Raw genomic sequence first — 9,643 nt, forward strand, 5'->3', positions numbered from 1 at the left:
AAGGAATCTTCTGCTAGAGCATTGAAATCACTACATGACACCTTCCACGAAAGTCTGGAAGCCATAGGAGGGTTAGGAACAGACACGGAAGCGTGGAGCCCATTGATAGCCCGAATTATCATAACGAAATGGGACAATGAAACTAGGAGGCTGTACGAAAACCACATTGGAGACAGTAGAGAGATACCGACGTACAAATCGACACAAACATTCTTACAGCGAAGATTTCAGACACTGGAACTGCTGGAGTCAGAAAAAAGACAAGAGAAGCAAGGAGGATCTCTTAGGAAACCAAGAACACATTGCGTGATATGCAACGGAGATCACGGAGTACCGAACTGCAGAGAATTTCAGGAACTCAATGTAAGAGACCGGAACAGGATGATAAAAGAAAAAGGATTGTGTACAAACTGCCTAGCACATAAAAAAGAAAAACAATGTTATTCACAATATAGGTGCAGACACTGTGGCGGAGACCACCACCATATGTTGCATTATGAAAAAGGAAACACAAGCAACAAAAGAAACTCCAATGAAACGAAACGAGAACAAACACAAGAAAGAAATGGAAGAGATTCAAACAATAGAAGAAACGGGTACCAAGCTGATAGGTACAGAGGAGGAAATAATAATCCATACAACGCCAGAGAACAAAATAACGGAAGGCGAGAAAATACACAAGATACCAATGGGCCTAGGAATAGCAACGACCAGCAAAGAGGGCAGAATTCAGTAAACTGTGTAAGCCATAAGGAAGGTGAAGCATTACTAGCGACAGCTGTGGTACGCATAAGAGATGCGAAAGGAGATTCACACATAATGAGAGCACTAATCGACCAAGGGTCACAATGCGCATTTATAACGGAACAAGCTGCGACGACGCTAGGAACAACAAGGAAGCCCATACAGGCAACCATATCCGGGATAGGCTCGTCAGGAGAAAAAACAGCCAACTGGAGTATGAAACTTTTAATCGAAACTCATTACGAAAGTGACTTCGAGATGGAAATAGAAGCACTAGTACTACCGAAGATAACAAGGAATTTACCGGAAAAGGATATAATTCTACCGGACTATAACGAGAAAAATGCAATACTGGCAGATCCAAGATATTACAAGGTAGGGAAGATAGACTTACTACTAGGAGTAAAAGAATACAGTTACATATTGACAGAAGGGATGCACAGAATAAGTAATGGACTCCTGAGTCAAAACACCAAACTAGGATGGATAGTTTCGGGAATAGCACGAGAAAGGGAGAATATAAAAGCAGAAGTATGCTGTATGATATCAAGACAAGAAATGGACGTACAAATAAAGAACTTCTGGGAATTAGAAGAAGTAAATCAGGATACAAGTTTCTCAGTGGAAGAACAAGAATGTGAAGAACTGTATCGACAGACTGTAAAAAGAAATGAAGAAGGGAGATACGAAGTAAAAATTCCGTTTAGGGAAGACGTCGCAAAGTTAGGAGAATCTAAACAGCAAGCATTCGCCAGATTGATGCAACTAGAAAGGAAGTTTGCAGAAGACAAACAGTTAGAAGCGAATTACAGACAATTCATGGAAGATTATGAAAACCAAGGTCATATGGTAATAGCAGAAAACCAGGGAGATGGGTACTACTTACCTCATCATCCAGTGAGAAAAGAGGACAGTACTACAACGAAAATAAGAGCCGTGTTTGACGCATCAAGCAAAAGCTCATCGGCAGTAAGCCTGAATGATATTATGCACACAGGGCCGAAATTACAACAAGACTTGACAAATATACTATTACGATGGAGATCCAATAAGGTAGCATACTCAGCGGATCTGGAAAAAATGTTTAGACAAATCAGAATGGCAGAAGAAGACCAAAAATATCAAAAAATTTTGTGGAGAAAGGACACAAAGGACCACATACAAGAGTATAACTTAACGCAGCACCCTTTTTAGCGTTAAGAACAATACAACAATTACAAGAAGACGAAGGAGCGAGGTTCCCGTTGGCATCGAAAATTGTAAAAGAAAACATGTATGTAGACGATATACTAGGAGGAGCTGAGACAGTGCAGGAAGCAGAAACAGCCCAAAAGGAATTAATACAACTGTTCAGAAAAGGAGGTTTCACTCTTAGAAAATGGTTGAGCAACGAAGAAAAAATAATGGAGAACGTACCGGAGGATATGAGGAACGTAGACTCCAAGGCATTCAAACAAGAAGAAGTGCGGAAAACGTTAGGAATACACTGGTCACCTAAAGAGGATATAATCACATTCAAAATAGGGATAACGACGGCAAAGAAAATAACGAAAAGACACGTACTGTCAGAAGTAGCAAAACTATACGACCCACTGGGATGGATAGCACCTGTAGTAATTCAGGCGAAAATATTCATACAGGAATTATGGGAGCAAAAGACCAGTTGGGATAAAGAATTAACTAGCAACCAACAAAGCAGGTGGAATACATACCAGGCGCAATTAGTAAATCTGGAGAAAATAACATTGCCCAGGTGGAACAACTTAAGCAAGATAAACAGAGTAGAACTACATGGATTTGCAGATGCGTCTATGAAAGGATATGGAGCGGTAATCTACTCAAGGGTATTAGGCCCAGAAATTAAAACGAATCTAATGATAGCAAAATCGAAAGTCGCACCATTGAAAGGGAAAACGACGTTACCGAGGCTCGAGCTGTGTGCCGCGGTACTACTAGCAAATTTAATGAAGAAAACCCTACAAGCATTGAACAGGGAAAACATTGAGGTATATGCATGGTCGGACTCAACGATAACCCTGGCTTGGATAAGGGGATCATCAAAAAGGTGGAAAATGTTCGTCGCCAACAGAGTAGAGGAAATAAGACGCGTTATAGGACCGAAAAATTGGCATAAGGTAGTAGTAGTATATTGGAAGTACCGCATCAGAATTATTAGAAGCAGAGCTATGGTGGAAGGGACCAACTTGGCTGACTAGTAACAAAACTTTAACTCAGGAATCAGAAGAAATACCAGAGACAAATGAGGAGGAAGTCAAAACGAAAATAACGGTGCACACGACAACGATAAAGGAGGACATATGCGAGAGATTCTCAAATTTAGAAAGAATGAGAAGAGTACTTTCATATTGTAGGAGATTTGCAGACAAATGCAGAAAAAAGAAGGACAATGGACAAAGTCAGCTTACAGTCCAAGAATTAGAGGAAACGCTATTGAAGGTGATAAAGCACACACAGCACGCCTACTTCAAACCAGAAATAAATAAGCTGGAGAAGAAACAGCAATTAGACAAGAAAAATAAATTAGCGTCATTGGTACCATTCCTGGATAGACAAGGAATTCTAAGAGTCACCGGAAGACTGAGACACACGAATCTAAAGTACGGAGAAAAACATCCGATAATTTTGCCAAAGGATAGTGCATTAACAAAGTTACTTATAACAGATAGTCACGCAAGAAATCTACATAGCGGATTACAACAAACACTACAGTACATAAAAAGGAAATACTGGATAATCAACGGCAGAAGAACCATGAAAGATCATCTAGCAAAATGTTTAAGGTGCAGGAGGTATAAAAGCCAAGCAGCACAACAATTAATGGGAGATCTACCGAAAGACAGAGTGAACCCGAGTCATCCCTTTACTAACACAGGGATAGATTATGCCGGGCCAATAAAAATAAGTACCACGAGAGGCAGAGGACAGAGGAGCTATAAGGGCTACATCTCAGTATTTGTGTGTCTGTCAACGAAGGCAGTACACCTTGAGGTAGTAAGCGATATGTCTACGGATGCTTTCATCGCAGCGTTCAAGAGATTTACGGCACGCAGAGGACAGTGCAACAACGTATACAGCGATAACGGAACCACATTCGTAGGAACAGCAAATTTGTTGAAAAAAGAAAATCAAAAAATAGATGACGAGATAAAACAAGGATTACGGGCACTAGGTACCCAGTGGCATGTCATACCTGCATATGCACCACATTTCGGAGGATTATGGGAGAGCGCAGTGCGAATAATGAAATATCACTTGAAAAGAATCATCGGGGAAACAGTTCTAACATATGAAGAATTGAGTACGGTGCTGGCACAAATAGAAGCATGTATGAACTCGAGACCATTATGTGGGTCATCAGAAGACCCTGAAGGGAAAATAGCCCTGACACCAGCTCACTTCCTTATAGGGAGAGAAATTATATCACCAAATCGGGAAGAAGAGCTTACGACTTATTTGAAGATGCCGACGAGGTGGAGATTAGTGGAGAAAATAAAAAGAGACTTCTGGAAAATTTGGAAACAGGAATACCTGCACCAATTACAACAGAGAAATAGATGGCATAAGGCGCACCCTAACATAAAAGAAGAAGAAATAGTTATAATTAAAGAAGAGGATACACCTCCAGGCAGATGGCCATTAGCGAGGGTAACAGAAACACACCCTGGAGCGGAGGGATTAACCAGAGTAGTAACAGTGAGAAAGGCAAACGGGAAACTGACTAAAAGACCCATACATAAGCTAATACGACTGGAAGAAGAGAAACAGGAAAAGCCGAAAAAGGCAGCAGCACTAAGATGGAAGAAAATACTAGTAGCTATAATGTTTTTAACGATGTTAAAACCCATAAAGGCAGAACCGTATAAAATATATAATCCGGTACCAGGATTTTTCACAGAAGACCTTGGAGAGGTCGTCATAGACCGGGGAACATTTCGAATAAAGGTGTTACTCGAAAAAGGAAGAATTCGAACAGAGCACCAACTAATAGGAAATATGATACAAGGCGTACGAGAACTGTGTCATGAGATAAAAATCGTGAATTGTAAGGATATAATAGAGAAATTGGAGGAAGGACAAAGAAAGGCGGAGTCAGTAAGCGAGGGGCTGACAGTAGAAATAAAAGGAAGGGAAAGAAGAGGAATATTAGGAACAATATTAACCTCAGTATTTGGAGTCAATGACGAAGCCTACAGTAACATTGAAGCATTAGATAATAACCAAAAGGAGCTAATAAAGGGATCACAGCACCAGGCGAAGATAATGTTAGAAACAATAACATCAATCAATCACACAGAGAACAGGATAAACGAGCAAATGAACAAGTTTAACAAAGCACTAATCACAGGTCTACAAGAAATATCTAAAGGACTTAACGAAGTAGAAGACAAAGCACAAAAACTAGAAACCGAATATAGCACGTTACGAATACAAACGATAGCATTACAAGTTATGGACTTCATAAACGAATATACTCAATTTTACGAGGGAATATTAAACCTTCACTATAACCACGGACACTTCATTGATATAGTGAAACCGGGTGAAATAACCAAATTAATAGGGAAAGCAGGGCAGATACTGCCTCAAGGGGTCGAAATACGACGACAACCCATTATAGAAACAGAAGTCAGTCATGACGACAGATATATAACAGTCATCGGCTACTTCATAGTGACAGGGAAAAATAAGTACAGCATGCTCAAAGTCACGGCCATACCACTTAACGTTGAGGGGTCGGTGTTGCGCACATTTGTCGCCCCAAGGAATCTACTGGTCGTAGATTATAACACACTGCACTACTTCGAATTGACCACGGAAGATAGAGAAAGGTGCTTACTGTTGACAAAGGCGCAGATAGCGTGCTCACCAACGGCTATAAGAAACATGGATACCCAACCAAACTGCATACTAGAAGAAATTTATGAGCGATCTAAGAATAGCACATGTCCAGTGGTAGCCAGGATAATACAGACAGCTCAATGGAGTAAGATGGGTACTCCCAACCTCTGGCTAGTTATCACGCCAGTCACGATACACATATCCATTATTTGCGATGGAAATCGGAGCGAAAGAGTACTGGAACGAGTCACATTCCTGAAGCTTTCACCCAAATGTATCGCCCAAACGAAAAATATTACATTACTCCCCACTAGCAGTGGGGTAGACAGAGCAGGGACGAGTTACCTGAAGTCGCCAATCACTCCCGTGGCCCAACTGGTGGCGAGGACACCCCGCAAGTTTAACACGCCTCTAAACACCTACCTTGACATATCAGGAGGAGAGCTACGTCATGTGTTACTTGAGGAGGAGAGTCTGGAACAAGAAATGACGCATACGCAGTGGCGATCGATTCACGAATCTAATTGGCATTATTTTGTGGCCACCGGGATCATTACTATAATGGTAATAATTGGGATACTCACGTTATGGAAGTACCGTCCTGTTGCACGACTATGTCGTTCAGGGAATCCACAAACTCAGACTAACGAACAGGAAGTACCTGTATTAGTTAGTAATCGGCACAACAATGTACGGTCGACTTCCCAAGTTGACATCCCACTTTCCACATTTTCATCCAATTGCCCTAATTTTAATCTAGAGATAGAGTCGGACATTGATAGCTAGGGTACGGTTGGAAGATTATTGATTATTCTTAAACTATTTATAATTTATCATGTTTGAATTTTACTATGTTCTTCTTCTTCTTCACGTGCCATCTCCGCGACGGAGGTTGGCAATCATCATGGCTATCCTGATCTTAGATGCTGCTGCTCTGAATAGTTCTATTGATGTGCATCCGTACCATTCCCTCAAGTTACGCAACCATGAGATTCTTCTTCTTCCTACACTTCTCTTGCCCTGGATTTTCCCTTGTATAATCAATTGAAGTAGGTTGTATCTCTCATTACGCATAACATGCCCCAGGTATTGCAGCTTTCGTGTCTTGATGGTTTCCAATACTTCCATTCTTTTGTTGATTCTACTATGTTATGTAATACTTATATGTAAACTTTGAGTATTGACACTTGGGCCAGATTGCCCGATTCCGCAGTATGTCCAATATCAAATCTTCAGAATTCATATCCGAAATTGGACAGTATAATTTTATCACCCAGTAGACCGAATGAATCTATTTGTTATTAAATACACACACGTAGTTAATTAGGTTACATACACATTTGGTCAATTATAAATAATAATTTGGACATCAGTCAAAAGTACTGACAAAGTTAAACAATTTACATAAATTAAACACACATATCACGCTAGGTACGCGAAAAATATTGACCCAAATAGAATTATATAAAACTAATATCTCTTGACTAGAGAAGCATTCAATCAATATTCACTCAACGAACATATAGTCTTCAACGATCAACTGCATCAGTCTCTACTCAAAGTAATCCCGGGTCTACACCCATAGTGTACGTCTCAACAATAAACTCTGCTACTATTATTTGGTGTTTCCATTACAACAGAACGAACATCTTCACTGAGCCAACGAAGGGAATTTGTTCACTAACTGTTTTCAACAAAATTCCCTCCTTAAATATAAAGTACAGTTAATCGAGAATCCCTTCGAATTCGGACGGCGACCCTCTCGAAAAGGATGGAAGGCAAACAGGTTTTTCAGCTGAGCGGCGAAATTACTAGAATAGAATAGAATTAGTAATAATATGTTTACAGTTTTATGCGTCATAATATTTATCGTAACACTAGTCTTAATAATTCCTTATTTATAAATGACAACGGATAATCATTTTTTAATAAAACGGATGTTAAGAAATATGCTTCTTTTTTTATATTATTTATCCTTTTGCTACTTATTTTGGCTCTTTTTCGATAATCAACTGTTTTCTAAAAATCGACAAACAAAAGGTATTTGAACTACTAAATAATAAATAATAAATACGAATGACATATTAATGACAAGGGCAAATGACAAATAACAAATGACATGCTAGTGACAATGATAAATTAATATTTGTCACTATAAAGCTAAAAATCAGTGACAATTGTACAACACAATTTTTCTTTGCGAACTCCAAATCGCAAGATGTTTTCTAAACTTACTTATTATTCTCAAGCGTTATTTAGTTGACGATGTCGGTATTTTACTACTCATTTTAACATCAATTTTCTTCGATGAACGTCACCGATCAAGATATTTCATTGCAGCCGATTATCCGTTTTACGAGCAATATTTTCGTTCTGATTTTCCGACGTTATTGCACCGATTCATTCGATTTGAGAGGTTAAGCGAGTGTGTTGCACTAGCGCTTTTATGGCTGTAAGCGAGACATATTGAATTCATACATAAAATAGAGCACAAAGGAATCCATACAATATAAAATATTAAGAATGTGTCTATTTCGTATTAAAGTATAGCTTTTTGTATTATTTTTTGTTAAATGACAGTAAAACTGTAGTTCAAACGTTGAAAAATATAGATCTAGGATTTATTTTACAAAATTATTTTGATGATCTGTTTATTTCTGTATAACTGCTGCACTTATATTCTGGGTAGCTTAATTTTTATGGCAGCTTGGAATTGATAAAATACCTTTGTTCCAGACGTTATATTTTCTATTCGAAAAACCCAGAAAAACTCACTGGAAAAACATAATCATCGTAGAAGCAGATACAATTCGATTTTGTTTAAATATTTTTATTTTATTCAAGAACCGTTAATTTTACAATTTGTATTGAAAATTACTAAGTTTAAAAATAACCATTTTGCTATGTCGAGTATGTACAATAATACGTGGTAAAAGCGAATATGTAATTTTACGTAGCGCGTGATGAGTTGCCTAACTGAGGAGTGGATTGATGATTGTCTGTGTAGTTGTGATTGTCCCATCTGGAGACGAGAGAGTGTATTATTTGTTACAGTAAGAACCAACAATAAATAGGGAGTTTTAACACAGGGGGAAAATTACCGATTTTTTTATTGCTTTCTGGTTTGTAAATTTAAAGCAATAAACTGTTTTTATAATTGACTATTAAGAAAACTTTTAGTAAAAATAGAACGATAAATAATATAGGTGTAGGACTCAAATTTTTTCTTCATATCTGTAAGAGGAATTTTAACCTAGATTACTCACGCATACATTAGTACTTTTTTATATGCAGGTATGAGAGGGTCACTTCAATTGTTTGTTTTAGACCGATCGGTGGTAACGAGATTATTATGTAAACCATACGAGATTCTTATGTAAATTATTTTTTTTTATGCGGCAGGGTTTGGCGATTCAAATATTGTGTATATAATATATCTACAATTCGGGAATTGTTTAAATAAAAAAGGATATTTAGGTATATAGTTTAAAAAAACAATTTATGAGGTAATAAAATTTACATTAAAACGTTTAACGAAACTAGAATTCTTCGTTGATAAGTAAATATTGCAAAGAAATATAATACAGAGGATTACTTAATAAAGACAAATGCTTTTTCGATATGTTATAAAGGCTGTAACTATAGGTTTCTATTTTTATTCTTCAGCTAGATATCTTTCTCCTGTTGATATCTTCTCTGACGTAATATTTTCATCTGCACTTCGGTCTCCTTTTAATTCTTGTATTTGTAGGTTTCCACTTTTATATTTTGTTTATTAACATATGTTCTTCTCGTTTTAGTATATGCCCGAGAAATTTCAACCTATGACAGTTTGTATGTCTAACTAATAATTGTCTAAGCTCTTCGTTTTGAATATTTTTTGGTTCAATGGTACAATGTTTAATTGTATGTCCAACACTTATTTCAACTTCCAAAATGAATTCTTCAGACAAACAAATGGTGCCCCAACGGGCTTCCCACTATCTTCAGTAATTGCCATTGTCTTTATGGGAATCTTCAAGATCAGAGCAATATTCAC

Source organism: Diabrotica undecimpunctata, chromosome 5 (assembly GCF_040954645.1).
Source record: "Diabrotica undecimpunctata isolate CICGRU chromosome 5, icDiaUnde3, whole genome shotgun sequence".
Lineage (NCBI taxonomy): Eukaryota > Metazoa > Arthropoda > Insecta > Coleoptera > Chrysomelidae > Diabrotica > Diabrotica undecimpunctata.